The sequence below is a fragment of the Cryptomeria japonica genome, chromosome 5 (genome assembly GCF_030272615.1).
Source record: "Cryptomeria japonica chromosome 5, Sugi_1.0, whole genome shotgun sequence".
Lineage (NCBI taxonomy): Eukaryota > Viridiplantae > Streptophyta > Pinopsida > Cupressales > Cupressaceae > Cryptomeria > Cryptomeria japonica.
In genome coordinates, this window is record NC_081409.1 from 337,878,846 (window position 1) to 337,902,136 (window position 23,291).

Genomic DNA, 23,291 nt, shown 5'->3' on the forward strand with positions numbered 1-23,291 from the left:
TGATTTAGCACAACGTCCTAGCCTTCTAGCCCCGAGGTAGGTATTTCATGATGTGGATAGTGAGGAGTTTCCACTAGCTTGCATCTTGGCAAGTTTCTTTGGCTATTTTCTTATGCCAGACTGGGGACAACATGGGTTTTTATGTGGATGGGGCAGGATGTTGGAGAGACTCGTTGAGTACCCCCAGAGATTAGGATGGGGTTCATGCATGCTGACACACATGTATTGTGAGATGCATGATATTGTCTACCGAGAGGGGAAGAGTATGGCTGTCAGGGTGTTGATTTTATAGGTATGGGCCTGGGAGCATTTCCCAGTATGCAGACCGATTGTTGATGAGGCCAGAGATCCACAATAGCCCATAGTTTATAGATATGCTGGATATGTGACGCAGCCCCATCTGGGCAAGACCAATTATTGGAGACGGTAGCTAGACGATCTTATAGTTATCACATGGAGACCTTATAGGAGTCTAGAGCCTTGGGATGATTGGAGAGCTATGCGCAGAGACCTATTCATGACCCAACCTCTTATTAGTAGATCAACACTAGTGGTTGAGCATTTTGTTGTTACCTGAGTGATGAGGTAGTATGGTAGACCTCAAGGGATCTCGTAGGAGTTTACTGCATACACGCATTATGCAGATGAGGAGAGGTGGGGATGGGGACCAAGGCTATCATACGCCTTGGGAATGCAGGAGCTGACTGGGTTACAATGACTCTAATGGGATTATTTAGATGATAATGCAGATGTGGGGATATTGCCCCAGTATAGGGATTGGTTCTAGCAACATCCATTCCTGATATTTATGGATCTAGCTGAGTAGGCACCTCGTATAGAGGAGGTTGAGGATGATGCCCCTACACAAGGATAGGGACATGGATAGAGGTAGGCACAGAGAGTTGAGGCTCTGAGGCAGGAAGGTGATGATCCTGGTGCTAGCAGCAATAGTGTACTAGCTGGTGGTAGGCAGTAGTAGAGAGGAGAGGGTGGATCCCTAGGGACTATTGGAGTGAGGTTGAGTAGAGTGAGGGCAGCAGAGGGTGGTAGAGAGGAGGAGAGAGAAGCGCTGAGACATGTTTGGTAGAGGAGAGAGGAGCAGGGGGGCCAGAGGCGGAGATGGAGGAGGGGATGGAGGCGGAGAGCCTGTGAGGGATTAGAAGGCCGACACAGCGTGGTGGATGAGAGCACACCTAGAGGGTTTACAGTCATAGTTGACAGTGGCACAAACACAGCTAGCAGAGCGAGACCGACAACTAGTAGAGCTTAGATCAAAGAGAGATCGTTAGTTATCTAAGCTCAGAGTAGAGCGCGATCATCAGGTAGCTGAGTGTGATCGTCAGTTGGTGGAGCTCAGGGCAGAGTGCGATTGTCAAGTCGCAGCGATGATGGCATAGCGAGACTCTCTTCAGTAGGAGGTTCTCCATCAGACGAGTCAAGCAGCCTATTATGTTGCGGCTTATAGCATAGCAGTTCTAGTAGCGCAACAGGTTGTACTGTATTCATAGTATATGGCTCGATGAGAGGGAGCTCAGGAACCTAGGTAGGATCCGGGTTAGTAGGCTCCACCTCCTCCACCACCTCACAATGAGGGAGAGGCAAAGAGCTAGATCTTTTTGTGTAGCTCTTAGATTTTTTTGTAGACACACCCATTTTTTTTAGCCCTTACGATTCTTGCTCCGATGGGAGTTTGTATATGTTAGTTGACATTATTTTGTACCCTGAGACTTGATCATTATATATATATACGAGATCTTGATTTGACTTTATTATACTTGTGTCAATCAATTTATGAGATGCTTTTCTATATGCTTTATTCTATATGTATGCATATCTGTTCAGTATGGATGTATGTAATGCAAATGAATATGGATGTTTGTTTTTGTTTCTTTTCATATGCAAATAAAATGGATGAAAATGAGTAATGAGTAGTGCAATTTTTTACTTTTTTCAATGCAATAAGATAAATTTAAATGAGTGATAATGAATGTATGAATCTATATAAAATTCTCATGTATGCAGCTAACATCTCAATACACAAGTACTCGATCAGAGAAATGATGATGAAGAGACCACTTAGCTAAGAAATGATGAAGCTTCTGACTCTCATTCAGAAGATAAAGAGATCATTTGTTATCATACCGGAATCACTCTAAATTCGCAAAATGCAAAATGAAATGCAAAATGAGATGCAAAATGAAATGCAACCTAAACTTAGTCACTAGATTTGAAATGCTTAAGTTTCATCACTGAGAATTTTACAAACACAGTAGGCAAATGAGAATTCCTTTCCTTTCATTGTGCAATATTAATCATCTTGTCTGCAATGACTCTTTTTCATTTATATCCTTGGAAAGAGTTCATAGGGACTTGGATTGCATGATAAAGAAATTCCCTCAGAACAGATAAAGAAATGATGGGAACTTCCCTATAGCATTCAAATAAGCGGAGTCGAGGTATGTGTGGGGATTTCACCTTGATGTGAAGGCTCTTATCACAGACACCCAGCTAATTAGATGTTTCCAGATCATTGGATTCATTCCTACAAGCAGAGAAAAAAAAGAAAAGTATTTTGCCCCCAATCCTTGCTCCTCTTAGTCAAGATAGACTTCCCTGAGCTACTCAGAGGGATAATAAACGAAAACCAATATAAAAGACAACACACAAAGAAAATTTTCATGCATAGCTCAAACTGTTTAGTGATTGTTTTCAGTAATGTTGTTTGCTTGTGTACTCAGTGATAAAACTCTTTAGTAGTCAGGAGATAGGTGACTAACTCGGAGTGGACGACTAGGTTTCACTGACATAAAGATGACTTGGTTGATACTGCTTAGGACATGTAAATTGCTCTGTCGATTATCCTAAGACTAGAACATTGATCAGTTTCAAGCCATGAGGGTTCCAACAAACCAAGATGTCGCAAAAGTGATTGAAATATGTACAAGCGAAAGAAAAGATGCATGAAAGTGAGAATGCCAATGCTGCAATGATAGATGGAGCGCTTGAGTACAAGAGGCGCCTGTTTGCCAGGTTTTCACCTACTTGACAAAGATCCCATTTTTTTTTACCAAGGTGCCTATTTACCAGGTTTTCACCAAGGCATTTTCTCTCTTTTTCCATTTTTTTTTTTTTCATTTTTTTTCTTTTTTTTTTGGATTTCTTCAGGACTTTTTTTTGATTTTTAGGATTTTTTAAGGACTTTTTCTGATTTTTAGGATTTTTTCAGGACTTTTTTAGCTGCATAGGCTGTTGCAGTAGAGAATATTTAGGTGAAGAGTTTCTTTAGGTGGATGGTGTTGATCGATTCACGGAGCTATTCTCCTTCCGATGTTGAGAGTTGATAGGCACCAAAGCCGAAGGCTACAGTAACGATGTAAGGACTCAGTCAGTTAGGTTCAAACTTCCCTTTGTTGTCTCAAAACTGTTGATTCTTAGCATTTTCTCTCAGAACAAGGTCACCAACTTGAAATTCTTGTTGTTGAACCTTTTTGTTATAACCTCTAGACATTCTCTTAGATGATCAAACGCCACTTGCTGACGTTCATCCAACAATTCAAGTTCTTGCAATCTAGCTATTCTGTAGTCTTCATCAGTAACAAGACCTTGCAAAGAAACTCTTAGAGATTGTATTTCCACTTCAATAGGTAATACTACTTCAGACCCATACACCAAAGAAAAAGGTGTAGCCCCAGTAGGTGTTCTGATACTTGTTCTATAAGCCCACAGGGCAGGATTGAGCTGCAGATGCCAATCCTTTCCATATTTATTTACTATTTTGTGTAAGATAGTCAATAAATTCTTGTTAGATGCTTCGGCTTGTCTATTACCTTGAAGGTAGTACACAGATGACCAGTGTTGTTTTATTTTAAATTTTTTTCAGAGTTCATTTAGGTCTTTGTTCTTGAACTGTCCTCCATTGTCAATCGTAATGGATGAAGGTACACCATACCTACAGATGATATAATTAAGGATGAATAGAGCTAATTTTTTATTGGTTGCTTTGATGAGCGGAACCACTTCTACCCACTTAGTGAAGTACTCAGTGGCAGTTATGATAAATTTGTGTCCGTTAGATGATGTAGGATATATTTGGCCAATTAGATCAAACACCCACTATTGAAAGGGCCAATGTGTAACAAAGGGTATGAGGTCCCTTGGTGGAGCGTGTATATGGTTCCCATGTAGCTGACACTTTTCACAGGTTTTAGCAAATTTTATAGCTTCTTTCTCCATGTCTGGTCTGTAGTAGCCAACCCTTAGTAGTTTTCGTGTTAAAGTTAGACTGTTCGAATGGGATCCACAAACACCTTCATGAACCTCGGATAATGCGCATTGAGACTCCTCAGTTTCTTGGCATCTAAACAAAGTACTATCTAAACCTTGCCTAAATAGGTCTTTCGCAATGATGACGTACCATGACGCATTTCAGATTAGGTTCCTTTTTTCATTTCGGGAAAGATTAGCAGGGGCAACTTGGTCGCGCAGGTAAGAGTAAATGTGGCTATAGTGAGATGAATCATGTCCGATAATAAAACAGACCATCTGAGACTCAGGAGAGTCATAGGTAGGATAATGTAACTCTTCCACCAGGATTTCAAAGCAAAAATTAGATTCTTGTAGTTGTGGTATAGATGCCAAGGTGGCCATTGCATCCGCTGCTCTATTTGCCAATCTGGGGATCTGCTGAAATGATACAAAGGTAAAGTATTTCTTGAGATCATCCACCATTCTCTTATAAGACATCAATTTCTCATCTCTTGTCTGATATAGATCATTGCTTTGGTTGATAATGAGTTGAGAATCTCCATAGATGTGTAATTCAACAATCTTCCACTCGACGACCAGCTTGATTGCATTTACCAACGCTTCATATTCTGCAATGTTGTTTGTGCAAGGGAAGAGAATCTTGTAAGCTTTCAGGATTGAATATTTTTGAGGAGTAATAAAAACTATTCCGACACCAGAGACATGTTGAGTGAAAGACCAATTAAAGAACATCTTCCATGATTGTTGAGTAAGGTGCATGATTGATTCGTCCAAAAATTCTATATGCAGAGGTTGACTATTTTCGAGTGGAGCATCAACAAGTTGGTCTGCAATAACTTGTCCTTTGATGGCTTTACTTTACACATATTCAATATCAAATTTTGTAAAAACCATGACCCATTTAGCTAGTCTTCCTGTGAGCGTTGCTTTATTGAGAAGATATTTGAGTGGATCAATCTTAGCCACCAGCTTAATAGAGTGTGCCAACATGTAGTGTCTCAATTTTTGTGATGCAAAGAACAATGGCAATCATGCTTTTTCTATTATAGTTTAGTTCATTTCATAAGACACCAATGTTTTGTTGATGTAATATATAACTCTTTCCTTTTTATTCTCATCCTGTTGTGCCAGAAATGCCCCCAGTGAAGTATTTGTAGCCGATATGTATAGAATCAATGGCTTACCTTGAATAGGTGGCGTCAATATAGGTGGATTAGAAAGACAATCTTTGATTTGTTTTAGATGTTGTTCATAATCTTTATCCCAGTTGTATTGAACTCCTTTCCTTAATACCTTTGTGAAGGGTTGAGCTTTGTCTGCTAGTTGAGATATACATCACCTTATTGATTGAAGACGTCCTTGTAAAATTCTCTTTTGATTGATATTCTTGGGCGGAGGCATTTCCATTATAGCTTGGACCTTTTCAGGGTCAACCTCAATTCCTTTCTTTGAAATTATGTAACCAAATAATTTTCTTGATGTTACTCCAAATGCACACTTTTTAGGATTTAGTCGGAGCTTGAATCTTCCCATTCTATCCAGTATGAGGCCTAGTAGATCTATTCATGGTTTTTACTAGGGTGTCATCAACATAATATTCCATGTTTTTGTGCATCATATCGTGGAAGATAGTGGTTACTGCTCTTTGGTAAGTTGCTCTTGCATTCTTTAGTCCAAATGGCATAACATTCTAGCAAAAGGTGCCCCATGCACATGTGAAGGCTATCTTTTCTTGATCCTCAAGAGCTATCTTGATCTGATTGTAACTAGAGAATCCATCCATTAATGAATACATCTCATATCCAACAGTCATATCTACTATCATATCAATGTTGGGAAATGGAAAATCGTCTTTCGGACATGCTTTGTTGAGATCCTTGAAGTCTATACAAACTCTAATAGATTTGTCTTCCTTTGATATAGGTACTATGTTTGGTATCCATTCTGCATAGTCTATAGCTCTGATAAATCCATCTTCTTAGCAATTTTTCTAGCTTAGCCTTGACTAGTAGTGCCACATGAGGATGCATCTTACGGAGTTTTTGCTTGACTGGTTTAAATCCTGGTGTAATAGAGAGACAATGCATGATGAGATCGGGATCTAGTCCTGGCATATCGAAGTATGTCCATGCAAAGTTGATCTTCTTTTTTGAAAAGAGGTTGCTGAAATCTTTTAACTCTTTTGCTGATAGTGATTGAGCTAAATGAATGATATGTGGCATTTCTTGACTTCCAATATTGACTGGTTGAGTTGGTTCAATCAATATCGAAGACCTTTCTTGGAAGTGACTTGGCAGCATATCAAGTATCTCACCTTCACGTGCCTCAGAGAGGTTTTCACCTTTAGGTACGTCCTTTATTTTTACTATTTTTGATTTTGACACCACCACAATGTGGTTTTCGCCATCAGATCTCTTATTTTTCTTTTTTCAATTTTTGTGACTGAGATACTTGATGTTTGTTTCTATCATTTTCTCGCTTTTCTCACTAGTGAAAGAGTTCATTGGTTCTATTGCATTAAGATAGTAGGATAGTGTGTAGTCATTGGTGAAGGTGGGTATATTCAAAGGTTGGTTATAAAGAGTGCAGCCAATTAGTTGAGGATGTATCAAAGATAAAGCTTGAACAGGTTCAAGGGAGTTCACGGTGCTATAATCATGACTTCGGACTGACCAGTCAAGTTCCAAAAGACTACCTTGCATAGGTGTCTTGAGACCAGGAAGAGTTACAACATGATTATTGAAATTTATGTTAGTATTTATTGGACCTAACCCAACTGACCTACTTCTAGCATCATCCCCTACTTCAGACTAGACTACATATCATGGTGTGATAGTAACAGGGTCAACAGACAACATCTCAACATTCATGACAGAGTAGTCATAATGTGTTGTTGAATAGTTGTTGTTATAAATAGAGCTTCTTCCTGAGTTATCAGAGTCATAAGAGGAAGTTTTTGACTCATCTTCAAGTGGTTTAGTAAACGTATATATAGTATCAATACCTACATCTTTGATGTTGCAAGTTCCTTCATGATTTGGCTCATTGATCACTTGTATTTGACTCACTTGCAGACATAACCTTGATGGTTCTGTTAATCCCTGTCATCTTTTCCATTAAGCTTCCTTTGGATTGATAACTGGTCCTACTTTTGTAGCTTCTAATTCTTCTTTTGTAGTTCCATACCTGATTTGTCCTATCTCATTAGAGGGAGAGTTAGTAGGTGAAGAAATTTCTTGTGTTCTTTCTTCCTCCAGCTGGTGTTCATGGTCTTCTTGTCTTTTTAGTCTGATTTCTTCTATTTCCTTTTGCATCTTTAAGCATATCAGCTCTTATGCGTCATCTATGATATCACAAATTTCTTCAAGGGTTTCTGTAGTAGATGTATCTGAGAGATGGTCTGGACCCCATTCATACTCATTTGAATCAGTTTCTGAATCATCTACTTGTTGTCTGCCAGTATATGTGACCGAAATGTTTACTAGTACAAAAAATTCTCTGATTTTGTATACTTCTTCTCTCATATCCTCTGGGACTTCTACTTCCTATAGTCTTATAGCTGATACGATTGGAACTTGATTACCATCTGCTTCCTCTCTCGAGTTTGGCAATTCTTCTTATTCATTGTCACACTCAACCTGAGTTTGTTGAGTATTAATTTCCTTTGATGTTGAAGGTAGTACCTTTTTCCTCCACTTAGGTTGATGGTGAGGAGTATGTTTATGATCTGATGACTTTCTTGGATTGTATCTTAGTCCAACTATCATTTGTAGACTTAGTTTGTAATTGAATAGGTTCAACAATACCTTCTTGACGCTTTCCTAGAGGGCCAGTACCTGAATATCCCATGCGTTGAAGCATCTTATAGCATGTACCATATTGTGTCGGGGAAATCTCACAATGTTGTATTTCTTTGTTTGCGCTATCTTCTTTGAAAAGCCATTTGAGAGCAGCATCCTCTTCTATTTCATCTGCAAGGGAAGTAGAGGACTGTATAAAGAGACCATCATAAATGACTTTTGGAGTTGAAATTTGTGGCTTCATAACCTTTGATGGTTTTCCTGACTGTCTTGGTGATGGAGGAAGAGACGTTAGTGAGAGTATAGGCTCTATCTTGTAGCCATCCATGCTGGTGTTTGTGATTTTCAATATCTTCTCTAAATATTTCAGCAAAGATTCTAAAATTTCAGCTATAGAGGCTGCTCTATTATGAGGAACAAAAGCATCGACACTCTGCGTTATGAATTGCAGGTATAGCTTGTATCGACAGGAATACTGACTTCAACTCCATTATAAGGAAATTTCAAGCATGGATGATACGTAGATGGTACTGCTTTCATTTAGTGAATCCATGGCCTACCTAGTAAGATGTTGTATGAAAGAGGAAGGTCAAGGATCTGAAAGATGACATCTCTTTCCATAGGTCCCACCCTGATTGGTAATAGTACCAGACCTTTAGAGGTTCTTTCTTCTTCATCATAAGCTTTGATTGTTATTTTCTTTGTTGGATCAATAACATTTTCAGAAAATCCTAGCTATGTCAATATATTGTAGGTACAGATATTCAACCCAACGCTTCCATCTATCAAAACAAGTTTAACTCAGTGTTTATGGATCATAGCTTCGATGTGTAATGGTTGGTTATGTGGGTGACTCAGCCAGTTATCATCTTCTTCAGAGAAAGTGAGGTAATGAGGTGAAGTCAGGTGGCCCATCATAGATTGAAACCGTTCTACGTCTAAATCTTTAGGGACACTAGTGGTGAGCAAAGCCTTGTCCAAGATCTCTCTATGAGCAACATAGATCTTAAGCAGTTCCAAAATGGAGTTTTGAGTGTTAGTTCTTTTCAATTGTTTGACAATACTATAACCAGGAGAGGATGATGAAGCCACCTGTTTTGATTTGGCCGTGATTGTGTCTGTTTGTCTATTTGAAGGAGTTTGTAGGTTTGATGTTGTTTGAGCGAAAGTTGAGGAATTAGCTCCTTGGAGAGTAACTTTCTTTATAGTGCGGGGCACAACATTAGCAGTTTGTGCTTGATTTTGTTTATCTTTGATTATGATCACATTGAAATATTTAGGTTAATGATGTTGATCACATTGTCATTGTTAGTATAGGTATAATTGACTCTAACACCTCCCTTGGATTTTGAGGAATCTCCTTGTTCATTAGTCGGTAAGGGATCTTTAAAGGCCTTATGATCAAAATTAGTCACATGATTTCCAACAATGATTTTGATAGCATCAATGAGATCTTGAATTTCATGTCGAAGTTTCATGCAGTTGTTTGTGTTATGTCCCTTGTTCCGATGGTAGTCATAGTATTCATTTTCTCTGCACCATTTGGGTTTAATTTCTGGATCATATGGTCTAGAATTGTCTGGCAATGTTATCAGATCATTTACCAATAAATTTTTAAAAGCTGACTCATATGATTCATCCAGAGGAGTAAAATCACGCTTAGGCTTTGAAAGCCAAGGTTTCTCCTTAAACCATTCTCTTGATTTTTTTGGCGGATTTTCTGCTGCAGTTTCAGCTACCTTGAGTGCTTGCATGCCACTAGCCAAGTTAAATATTGTGGATTTTGTTTTTGATTTAACAGTGTCTACCACTCCATCATTAACAACATTTTTGTTGTTATCTTTGTCATATTTCCAGTATTTGTTCTTTTCTTTAGAACTAGAAGCTTGCGATGTTTCTTTCCAAAGTGATATATCTCCCTTTTTTATAAGCACATCTTCCATTCTGAGGGCATTATCTACCATTTTGTTGAATGAAGGATGTACTTGCATTTGAACACTATATTTCAATTCAGGGATTAATTTGTTGACAAAGATATCCATCTTCTCAAAATCTGGAATAGTCCGTGAATATCTAGAGAACATTTGTCTCCATCGTTGGTCCATCGTTGGAGAAAAGTAAGAAAGGGTTCTATTTTTTGTTTGGTATTGCAAAGCTCTATCATAGTGACTGGGTGACGAATGTTATAGGAGTATTGTTATAGAAATAGTTGGATTAATTCTTCAAAAGTTTTTATTCCCATAGGTACACTTGAGAACCATTCCATAGCTTTCCCCCCTAAGCTTCTCGGGAAAAGGCGCATGAGATACATTTGGTTGTGCATGAACTCCATACATAGAACACAAAATTCACTGATATGATCTTGAGAATCTATATTCCCATCATATTTTTCAAACTTAGGCATTTATATGTTTGAGGGAAATAGAGGCATGTAAAGGTTTTTGTCAAATGGGAATGGGCATATTGTGTCTAGAGAATATTGTTTTGGTGTTTTGTCTTTGTTTTTCAGTTCCGTGATCTCAGTTCGTAACACTTGTAATTGTTTGTTTAGCATTCCCAATGGCATCTCTTCCTCTTTAGTGATGAGGGTCTCCAGATCATAACCAGTAGGAAGCTTATTGCCTTGTTTTGTTAGTTCTAGAAAATAGTCTTATTTTTCTCTAGCCATGATAACCTTCATCATTTTTCGGAAATCTTTATCCTTTTGACATTTATGAATATCTTTTTCTGGAGGTTCAGAGGCTTTAGATTCACTTGATGAGGAATCACTGTTGGTATCATGGATATTGATGTCATCATAAATATTACAGTGTTTAGCAGCTTATTTTTCCTGCCTTTCTCCAGACATGGTGGGAGATAGGGGCTGACCAAAGATTGGTAGATTGTAAACTGGTTTTTTGTGATGATGACGGTTTATTTAGGATGAGGATTTATACAAAGAATGGATTGTCATTTGATGAAAATGGTGTTCCTTTTCCTTTGTCTATTTTGTTGCGAGAACGTCTGGTTTGAATGGGCATTACAACCGATAGGACCGAGAGATAGATGTGTTGCAGAAGTCAAGATCAAATTGTAGCTAGTTGTTCATTTAACCTAGTGATTGAGTGAAGTAACTAAGATCTGGTCTGGTTTCATGAATGATCTATCATGTGTAAGACGTTATCTAAGTTAACTTAGGTTTCATAAGATGTTGATTGAACTAGCTGGAAGATGATCAAAAAAATCATGCAACGCAATGATAGGGGTACACTATCAAGGTTGTTTATGCTCAGGAGGATGATAACCAGTTTTAGGTTCGCTGTAGACTATTTTAGGCAAGTTTAACTGTTCTGGATTGACAAAATTAGGGATTCGTAGGATAGGTTTTGGAGGACCAGATGACAGTGTAATAGCTTCAGGAAAATGACAATACTAATTTGTACGAGTTGCTGCCTAAGATTGTATGATAGATGGGTATGTCTGAAATGACAAACTGTTAAATGAAAAGGTTTATTGTATGACACAGGATTCAGGATGAAACGACAATTCTCAGAACTCGATGACAAACAATCAGGGCTTGTACGACATAGGATGGAGGCTTAAACGACAGACTGTTAGGACTGATGGAATATCGTACGACACAAAAAATAAAATAGGATGATGAATCAGAAGACCCATACTAATGTGTTTGGGTATAGGTTCAATTATGAGTTTTCAATGACTGACGAGGACTAGTTTTTGACACTGACAAAGTTTATCATTGAGTTATTTGGTATTTTTTTCTCCATTTTTGGTATTCCAATTTCAGTTTTAGGGATAAAAACAAAGAAAACACGTAATACAAATAATAACTCCAATCACAACATGCAAACCCTATGGAAGTTGGCTTAGAGAAGAAAACCTTTGCTTGTTGACTTAGGTACACATCCAATAGCTAATCAGAATACAGCCCCTGAGTCTCACACAATGGATTCTCAACACCGTATTAGTCGACTCCAAACGCTAATGGGGGCATGATATGACAAGTGTCTTGGGAGAGTTACTATCTCTCTTGCACAAATATTATGAACCTTTCGAAGGTGAACCAGGTAGTTTCTAATTTGAATTGGAAATTGTAAGGGATCCGTTCAGCGCATTGAGGTATAAATTCAATTAAGAGGTCTCCCAGCCTTGAAAACAAAGTTTTAATATACCCAAAGGTACAGAGGAGAGCTATTTTTGAGCACTGCCATTGACTTGATTTTCATCAAATCATGTTTGTTTTATAGTGGGTTGGAGTACTTGGCGTTTAGCCCTTCCCACTTGGGTCGTTCCCCTCTCACTGGTCGTAATGGCTATGTTAGGTCCAACAATGAAAGCTAATATACTGAGAGGGAAGGGGTGAATCAGTACTTCAAAAAATTTCTTTAAAAATAATCTTACTGATAAGCATAAATTGTATATAGTTGATCTCATAATATATAAAGCCAAAACACAATCATAGAAATTACATCCATACACATTTCACTCCATAACACAAAGATTTTGGTTATGAAGAAACTCTTGGTTAGAGAGAAAAACTACAGTGGGGATGGCACCCACAACTTCACTACTGCAATAATAAAGGTTGCTCGGTTAGAGCTACATGTTTAGCTATTTCTGATAGCTTACCCTGTTAGGAGTATCAAGATCTTTAGATCTACCTTGCTAAAGGATTTTGCAAAAACTTTTACAAAATGTTATACCTGGTTAAAGGCTTTACAATTTATAGACCTTGTTAGATTCTTTTACCCTGTTAAAGGTTTCTAACACAACTCAAAATAATTCAATCAAAATCTCTTACAAAATATTTGCAACTTTACATCTGAAATGTTATAGCAAACTCTATGTGCTCAATATGAAATTACCATGCTCATAGCATACCTCGATAATTGATAGATCAACTCAGTGACCTCTTCTATGTTCTCTATCCCTTAAACTATTTTTTGAAAATCTTCTCGGTGACCTCTAAATACCTCTGTTCAATCATCTCATCTTATCTTTTCACAAGATTTTATCTTCAACTCACCATCTTTTTTTCTCTTCTCCCTTAGATACTCAAATCACTCTATATATAGATCTCTAAGGTGGTGATCTTGTTCATACATCTATTATACAAACATTTTTTATCGAATGAATAATCATAGAAATTATTTCATTGGATAAATTTCCTCAAAATCATACAAAATCTTTAAGTGCAATTCCCTATGAAATAACGGTTCCCTGTTCTCAAATCTTGTAACATGTTTCCACATATGTGTCCAAGTTCATTGAATCTGGTAACACGTTTCCAGTCGATTTAGATTAACTAGGTGTACCTTCTTTGCTACTCGGTAGACAGCTCGGTATATATCATCTCGGTGACTAGCCTTTCTTCTGTAAGTGACACCCTTAGTGCTTACCGACTAGGGTATATAGGATGACTTTGAACATAAAACTAATGAAAACTTAGTAAATAGTAACAATCTCCCCTTTTTTCATTGGTTTGGTATGTTTGACAAAACTCCTTTCAAAGTCATAACACAAAATCTATATACTTACAAAATGTGACTGAAATGATAGTATATACATTCATTCAAATACATACTTCAAATACATACTCCCCTTATCAATATGTGGTACAAAACTTGATTTGCATGCCCCTGATGTTCCATGCTCCCCCTAACAATTTCATTTGTTCACTCGGATACTCTGTATATACTTGGTAAACTCCTTCTTTTTGACAAACATCAAAACTAGTTACCATTCGGTGGGGGCAACTGATCAAAAATAGATTTATACTTAGTATGAGCATCATTGAGAGCATTGGTAAGTGCACCCTTGACACTTTCCATTAAAGAATTCTGAGCATTAATATCAGCTAACAATGATATCGAGCCACCTAAAGTGCTTCCCTCTACTTGTGTGGATAGTTGGGTAGCTCGGTTGATCTGCTCTTGTACTAATGATAGATGGGGAATAAATAAGGTCTGAAGAGTCATGATATCCATCCTTATTTTGTGCTCTTCAATCCAAAGTTCTCACTACTGAGCCATAAGAGTTTGTAGCTTGATATAAAAATTTTGAATATAATTTGGCTTGGTAGTTAGTTTATTTGAGAGATCAGTAATCTCTTTTTCAATGACTTCGGTCTTCTGCTTGATATCTTTAATAAAGAATGAAAATGTACATAATTTATGGAATAAATAAATAATGTGCTTGAGTTGAGGGGACAACTATGCAATGAATCCAACAAGCTTGATTTTACCTATAGCAATGGCTTTCTGCACTTCTTCAATCATCTTGGCAGTTAGCTCTTTTTCTTTTAATTTTCTAGGATATTCTGATGCCTCTACTCTTGATGTTTCCAATTGAGTGAGTAGTTCATCCAATTGCATATGGATGGCAGGATCTTTACTTATGGTAGCTTTAGGTAGCATGTCTGTTAATAATGCTTTAACCTTCTAAAGTACTCGGTTCTTCTTTTGAATGGCTATCTGTTTTTCTTGTTCTGCTTTGGCTTTGCACAACTCACCAAATTCAATAAGTGCTTGCCCTTTTAGTTTGGAAATGTCAACATTCGGCAGTACAATAGGCTTTGACAGATCTATCTTGAAACTATGCTTCTTTGCTTTCTTCTCCTTTGATGATGATGCCTTCACCGGTTGAATGAGTACAATGGCTTTGGAGGCTTGATCTTCCTCAGTATGTTGCTTGGTGGGAGAAACACTTTTGTTAGTTTCTATAGCCTCTGTTGTAGCCTTCGGTGATTCCTTGCTTGGGGTCTCAGTGGCAGCAATTTCAGTGCTTGCAGGAGCTTGAGAAGTTTGCTCGCCTGTGGCCTAAGAGGTAGATTCACCTTATGTAGCCTTATGATCCTCTTTGCCTTGTTTTGTGTCCTGAGGTATCTCAGTTGTCACTTGTTGAGTCACCAGAGGATAGGACTTAACCTATTCCAAGACTGATTCACTGGATACCAGTTTGGCATAGGCATTTCCTTCTATCATTTCTTCTTCCTGTGCCTCAGTGTCCATGACATCCTCATCTTGTTGAATAGTTGAAGCAGGATCTTGCTCGGTAATGTCAACTATTTCCACTTCACCTTGAGGTTCTTCAGTCTGAATTCTGAAGATTCCTTGCCATTTTTCTTTGGTTTCCTTTTCGACTTCAAGATAAAGTCCATTCATCATTTTCAAGGCTCTATGCTTCACTTGAAAATTTGTCTGGTAGTTTTTCAAATGATTTCTAATATCATCTACTGACATGTCTTGAAAGAGATGTACTAAAACTCTTTCTCTTATATGCTTCTCCGAGTCCATAGCATATTTCCATCTGTTGTCAATATGAGAGTATAATGCTTTTGGAAGAAAGTCAGTTACTTCCAATGGAACTACTCAAAATTTGAGAAGTGTACATACTATTGACTCTTCTATTTGTCTCTTTTCTTCTTCTATCCAAGAGTCATATTTAACATACCTGAATGACCCGAATCCTCCATATTGTTTCAATTTGGCACAAAAGTTGTCAACACTGTGTACATCTTCCTTTGTGCTTTTAACAATCTAAAATTTATTTTTGTCTTCAAATTTTGTATCACTTGACTCCTTATTCAAAATGAGTCTCTTGGTCAACTTTCTATAAGTCTTTGTAACTTTAGGCAATTCAACATTTTTCTGCCTCTTACCGAGTGACATTGCAAATGATCTAGTGTTAGGTCGTTTCACTGGTGGAGTCGGTGATACCTTAGGTGTATCTTGTTTCTTCCTTTTCAATATTTTTCCCTTTGGCAACTTGGTGCTTAGAGTGATGGTGCTTCCCGAGCTTCAGATTCTTCCTAAATTGAAAGTTGATCATCTTTCCTACCTGTTGTCTTAGTAGGTGTGGAGGTAGAACCTTCTCCAAATTTCTCAGTTAAGTCTTTTATCATTTTAGTGGCTTTTCTAGTAGCCTTTGGTACAACTATGCTCATTTTTACCTTCTCTTTTACCTCTTCATAGGTACCATATCTGATCTCAGTCGAGTGCCTTGGAAGTGTCAAAAAGGTATCTATCTGTTGTTGAGTAATCTTAAAATCAATCTCAAAACCCATAGGCGGTAAAGATTGAGTTCTGGGTTCTACTGCATTGACATAACAGTAGTCAGTGTCCACTTCAAAACATATAGTATCCTTATATTTCTCCACTAGCTAAGGTGGGAACCTGTACCTATTATGCATCTTTTCCTGAAATTTATTAAAGTAGTTATCCATTATCTCATTGAAATTATCACCTAGCTGATTGATAAAACCATTTATTTGATGGGTGATCGGTCGGTGTAATTCCCAAACAATGTTACCGACTGAAGGAAAGAACTTCTGAAAATAGAAGAACATGCACACTAAGAGAGACCCAAACTTTAGTGTGTTAGAAGTGTTATTCTTCTTAGGTTTCCTTATTGTGTTGAGATTCTCAAAAAGATTCTTCAACAATACTTCACATAGATCAATTTTCATACCCCTTTTCACAATTTTATAGGCCAAATCCATAGCTACACATGGTACACTGTTCTCTCTCGCCGACTGAAAGAAACAATAACCGATGACTCTAATTGCAAACTTTAGTCTGCATCTATTACATTATTCAGCTTAAGACCTTTGCAATCAGACTCAACTCCGTTTAAGGTTATTAGTTCCTTCTATGAAATCATCTTCTGTGCTTAGGCATGGTCGTATATAGGGTATCCGGTGATTATGTGAATAATCTCCTTGGTGATCTTGAACGGTCGGTCTTCTAACCACATAAAGTCATCATGCACTCTGCTCAAAACAAATTTGACACATTGGGGTTTGAAAATTTGATGATAGGTTAGGGCTTTGGTCAATCCCTTAACCTTGATATGCTCATACTTACTATACAAGATTCCATCGGTGCATAGTTCATCATACATGTCCTTAATTTTGGTATGACCTAGCTCTTCTACATGGCACTTAGCATAAAATTTGACATCTTCAACCAATAGAACCCTCTTTGGAATAAGAGAAAATGCAGTTTTCTCATCAGGTTCAGATGCCACTTTGGGAGGTAAGGAATACTTAAGTGAGGGCTTCTCAATAGTCTCAACTATAACTAGTTTCTACATCTTGGGAGCCATTTCAAACTTTGGATTTCTTCTAATAAAATAGCTTAGGTTTTCAACTAACCAGAAAATGCTCTCGACTTGGTAAATATAATGCAAATATTCACAACTGATATTGATCGGTTAACTTGCTTGAAAATGCGTTTAAGATTGTGTGAAAATACCTTGAATTTGCTCTGAAATGTTTGATCGCCTTTGATTCACTTAGCTCTGCTCTTTGAAAAATGGTAAGTGTAAAATGACTGCACAAATAACTTTAAATACACCTTTTACTTTATCGGGCTTCGTGCAGTTAGGTAAGATAAGCAAAAATGCACTTGATTACACTTTACCGACTAACTTCCTTATATACTTTTACCGACTAGACAGGTTTACTGTATTTACCAACTTCACTGGTAAATCGTAAGACTAGATACAATTTCATAAATGTAAATACATCTTAGCTATGCAGATTTTGGAGTTATTTCCATGATTAAAATAGGAGCTGTTAAGATCTAACCTTGTGAAGACGCAGTCCCTTCATACCTTTATTGATTAATTGGAAGTAGATGCACCTAACTTGGTAGGTAAGGTGCTTTCTTCATTATTTGATCCATTTTCCTTCTTTTTCCAGATTTTCTATAATTTGATTCTTATCTCTTCAGTATCTCCTCTAGGTTGATCTCTGCAATCTTTAGCCAGGTGTCCAACTTTATGACAATGACAGCATGCCATTCCAGGATTTCTCCATGATCTCCAATTGTTCATTCCAAACCTTATCATACAGTTTGCACTTATATGTCCATACCTTCCACAACATTCACACCATATTCTTGTATTGTAATCCCATGGTACTGCAGTATATTGTTGATTGAGATCTATGTGAGTTTGGTAGCTTCTATCATTTGCTCGGTGTGGAGACCACATGTAGTTTTTCTTCTTAAACCAACACTTCTCGGTATTGTGTTCATATCTATTGCAATTTTTGCAAAATCCCTTGAATTTTGCCTTTTGATAATTGCTAACAGACTTTGTCCTACATTGTTTAGATGTGTGACCATACTTATTGCAATTGTAACAATAACTATCAGACCTAGTGACATTCAGTAGCTTACCTTTTCTGATTTGGCACATGTTGGCAGTATGTCCTTATTTTCCATAGTAGTTGCAAATAGGCTTGTTATATTTAAACTTATCTTTATTTCTAGCCTTCTTTGATGATTCTCCTTTCTCGGTGGTGTTGATTCCATTGTCGGTAGAGTTGTTTCTTTTGTAACCGAGTCTGACAGATTTGTTGGGTGATCTTGTGTTTAGTTGCTCATCCAACATTCTTGACACTTCATAACTTTTCTTCAGTGTTTCTTTTGACTTCTTTTCTACTTCAAGTTCATCAGTCAATCTTGATAATTCAAATTTCAATGCTTGGTTCTCATTTTCTTTCAAAGTTGCTTCATGATGTGCATGACCCAATTGATCAGATAGATTATGTTGAATTCTAGTCATCCTTGTGATTTCATCATTCTTTTTAGATACCAATGCTTCCAGCTGTTGTTTTTCTCTTTCTATACCTTTTATGTTATCTTCAGCTGTTCTCAATGCATCAAGATTTTCAGTCATCTGTGTGCTGAAATACTCATGTTCCCTTCTCATTGCTTTAAGATGATCATTCAGTGCTTTGTTCTTTTCTTTCAATTCTATAATCATTTCTTCAGACTCTTCTGATATGCTGTTCTCAGATGATGTCTCAATTTGTTCCACCAACTCTTGCGAGTCCTGTAAATCATCAGACAATCTTCTTCTTACTTTCAGTGATTTTTGCATTTGTCTCTGCATGTCTATAATCACTTGATTAGCATGATCCAATTCTTCTTGGAGATTCACAATTCTGCGTGATTGTTTATAGCCTTCCATTGATGGGATCTTTCTCTTTAGGTTGTAAAACCCTTTTCCAAGAGTATAGCTCTGATACAAATTGTTAGGTCCAACAATGAAAGCTAATGTACTAAGAGGGGAGGGGTGAATCAGTACTTCAAAACTTTTCTTTAAAAACAATCTTACTGATAAACATAAACTGTATATAGTTGATCTCATAATATATAAAGCCAAAATAGAATCATAGAAATTACATCCATACACATTTCACTCCATAACATAAAGATTTTGGTTACGCAGAAACTCTTGGTTAGAGAGAAAAATTGCGGTGGGGATGACACCCACAACTTCACTACTGCAATAATAAAGGTTGCTCGGTTAGAGCTACATGTTTAGCTATTTCTGATAGCTTACCCTGTTAGGAGTATTAAGATCTTTAGATCTACCTTTCTAAAGGATTTTACAAACACTTTTACAAAATGTTGTATCTGGTTAAAGGCTTTACAATTTATAGACCTTGTTAGAGTCTTTTACCCTGTTAAAGGTTTCTAACACAACTCAAAATAATTCAATCAAAATCTCTTACAAAATATCTGCAACTTTACATCTGAAATGTTATAGCAAACTCTTTGTGCTCAATATGAAATTACCATGCTTATAGCATACCTCAGTAATTGATAGATCAACTCAGTGACCTCTTCTGTATTCTCTGTCCCTTAAACTATTTTCTAAAAATCTTCTTGGTGACCTCTGAATACCTCTGTTCAATCATCTCATCTTATCTTTTCACAAGATTTTATCTTCAACTCACCATCTTTTTTTCTCTTCTCCCTTAGATACTCAAATCACTCTGTATATAGATCTCTAAGGTGGTGATCTTGTTCATACATCGATTATACAAACATGTTTTATCGAATGAATAATCATAGAAATTATTTCATTGGATAAACTTTCTCAAAATCATACAAAATCTTTAAGTGCAATTCCCTATGAAATAACGGTTCCCTGTTCTCGAATCTTGTAACACGTTTCCACATATGTGTCCAGGTTCATTAAATCTGGTAACACGTTTCCACTCAGTTCATATTAACTCAGTGTACCTTCTTTGCTACTCGGTGGACATAGGAAATTTACTTGATAGACAACTCAGTAAATATCATCTCGGTGACTAGCCTTTCTTTTGTAACCAACACCCTTAGTGCTTACCGACTGTATATTTCTGTAGTATTAACCGACTAGGGTATATAGGATGACTTTGAACATAAAACTAATGACAACTTAGTAAATAGTAATATGCTATAGAGTTATTAGCTCCTGGGGAGGGCAAGCTCGCTAAAGATATACAAATCTCAAACTTAAAGAAAATGCCTCAAGGGTTTGGATTTTTGATTGTTGATACAGATAAGAGCATACTCTCTCGCCTCTCAGAATTTTTTTAAAACATTAAATACAAATTTTTTCTTTAACTAGATAGCAATTTAGGTGCCTAAAAATGAATTTAAAGAATACACGATGTTTGGTTGATTCTCTTTAGGCAACCTACAAAAACAACGCATCAATAGTCATGTTGTTTTTTTTTGTTCTTTGACAGGTATATGTTTGATTGTTAAATTCTTTGACAAGCGTTCTGCAAGAAATTGGTTAGGCTATGAAAAAAATCTCATGTAGACAAAACACAATTTAGGGTTAGCGTAATAGAAAACTTGAAGAATGAAATTTGTTTTAACCCAACAGAATATAGAATCGTACGACAATTCTCATAGAAGCAAATGACAAAAGCCTTTTATCGTACGAGTTAGAACTGAGCATAAAATGACAAAGTATAAAATCAAATATTCAGAGCAGAAATTTGTGTGAGCCCCTTTCTTGATTTGTACGATGTAGTAATATCACTCGTACGATATTTAGCAGCGACTGTACGGATGAGACCTGCAGGATTAAAAAAAATGATTTTGAGGACGAAAAAAAAGTAGTCTTCTGCCCCATGGTGGGCGCCAAAAATGTGTGTGTGAAAAGTGGACCTGTATCTGTATCTGAAATACACAACACTTCAATTAAGTCATTAGATGCATGGTTAGTAAATCAATAATCAATGAATAATAAACTATTACAAAGCGACCCATTGCCTTCTAGTAGATGTGAGTTTAGATTGCTCTCAGATTGCTAAGCTATCGAGTGACTAGACAACACCTAAACGAAGGATTTTAAAATCTATATGAGCATGAATATGAGCTAAATGGATGCAAGATTTAAGCTAGATATGCAAGATTAATCTAACATGATTTAAGCAATATGAAATAACCAATATGCAATATCTGAATGCAAATTCTCAATGAACCTAGAGCAAAAACAACACAATAACAATATATTCTCCAAGATTTTCGAATGAGAGATGAGAGCCTGAATTTATAGAAAATTCAGAAAGAAACCAAAGGCTGAGATCAAATGATGATGAGCAGTCAAGATTTTCCAAGAAGAAGCACAATCCAGGTGAATTGATGTGATTGGATGCTTTTCTCAGTTTTAAAGGAAAATGAACTAAAACTAAGATAAAATCAGGAAAAACTGATTTATTCTCTATTTCATTCAATTTTAATATTTAATTGTTTTAATTGTTTTCTTTGAGATTATTTATCAGATTTTTTTTTTCAAGATTATCTCCAATTGATTTATTTTCTCAATTTTTAATTTTTTTTTGTCAATTAATTCCTTTTTTGATGATTTAATGGCAAATTGATTTATTTAATTAAATATGCTAGGATATTCAATAAAATAAATAGGATAATTGTTTTAAAATGATTTACTTGGAATGATCAATTAATTAAATAAATATTTAATTAATATTGAGTTATTGATTAATTTGCCATGTGACATTGGTGATTTTAGAATTAATTGTGTGCTCAAGATTTATTTTAATTGCCTTTGGTTAGGACCTTGGTGATGTTGTCGAGATTAGGGGCTCATGGTTTAGATGATCATTTTTAGGGTATTACAATTACAAGTTTTATGTACCAAACTAATGATGGTGGAGGATAAGGGGATGCATTTGAATGACATCATTTTTCAATTCGAATTCGAAGTAATTATTACTTCAAAAAGAACACACATGTCACAACTGCCACCACCTTTTTGAATCAGTGAAGAAGTATAAAGAAGTGATGTGCAAATCATGTGGTCCAGTTCAAGAAAATAAATGTAGGAACGCGTGTTATGAATCATCCTCCATTTTATTAAACATTTTGGCTATTAGAAAAGGAAAAGTATCCGTTTTGTGACATTCAAATTGATAGAGACATTCTTGATTTGTAGAGCCGATGGGAAACAAAATAAAAAAAGAGTTGATGAATTTTAATTTGGACCCTGAAACAAAAAGATTGTTAGAAGAAGCAAGATGGTTGAATTTCATACGCATGTATGAAGGGTTTGAGTTAGATTTGGGTGAAGAATTTGTTATAAATTTTCATGTGAATGTCACACTTGGGTAAGAGGGAATATTGTAGAAGTAAAACCACAAATTATTAGTGAATTATTTGGGATTCCAGCAGAAGGGGAGCCAGTAAACAAAGTCCATATCAATTTGGAAGAATGGGTGAATGCATTTCATCAGGAGCCTAATCAGTGACCTAAGTTGCAAATGTATAAAGGTAGCACCAAGGGTGTGAGTAGAGAAAGTTTTGATGAGCCTTAGAAAATAGCCATAATGTGGTTGATGAAAATTTTCATGGGTGAGAGTCAATACGAGACCATATTGGGGCCAGGAATATGACTATTGACACATTTAAGGGATGGAAATACTTGGCCTGAAGTCAAAATTAATCTCCCAACTTTTTAATTTTCCCAAATTTCTTCTATGATGTTTAGGGTAAAATATAGGGGTAGTTTGATTTGATATCATAGCTTGATTCATTTGATTATAAAACATCATTTCTTGAAGAGATAGTTTGGGAAGGAAGGGTGGTTTGAATTTATTTATGCACTTGTGAAGAAAATGTCCAAAAAGGGTTAAATTTGAAAAAAAGGGGAAACATTTGGGAAAAAGAGAAAAAAATAAATTGAGGAGACTAAATTCACTAGGATGACCCATCGCTCCTTGAGAAGGGTGCAGTTCGGGAGTAGTCTATGGAAAAACCTAGCCCTGGTGTTACCCCTTCACAAGCTCTTGGCGCCTCTCCTATGCAAGCTCTTGACAGTGCCCATAGGAAGACCCTTGAAGTTTCTCAAGAACCTCTTAAAGGTCACCTTCAAACCTAAAGACTTGCACAATCCTAGGTTCGTCTATAGAAG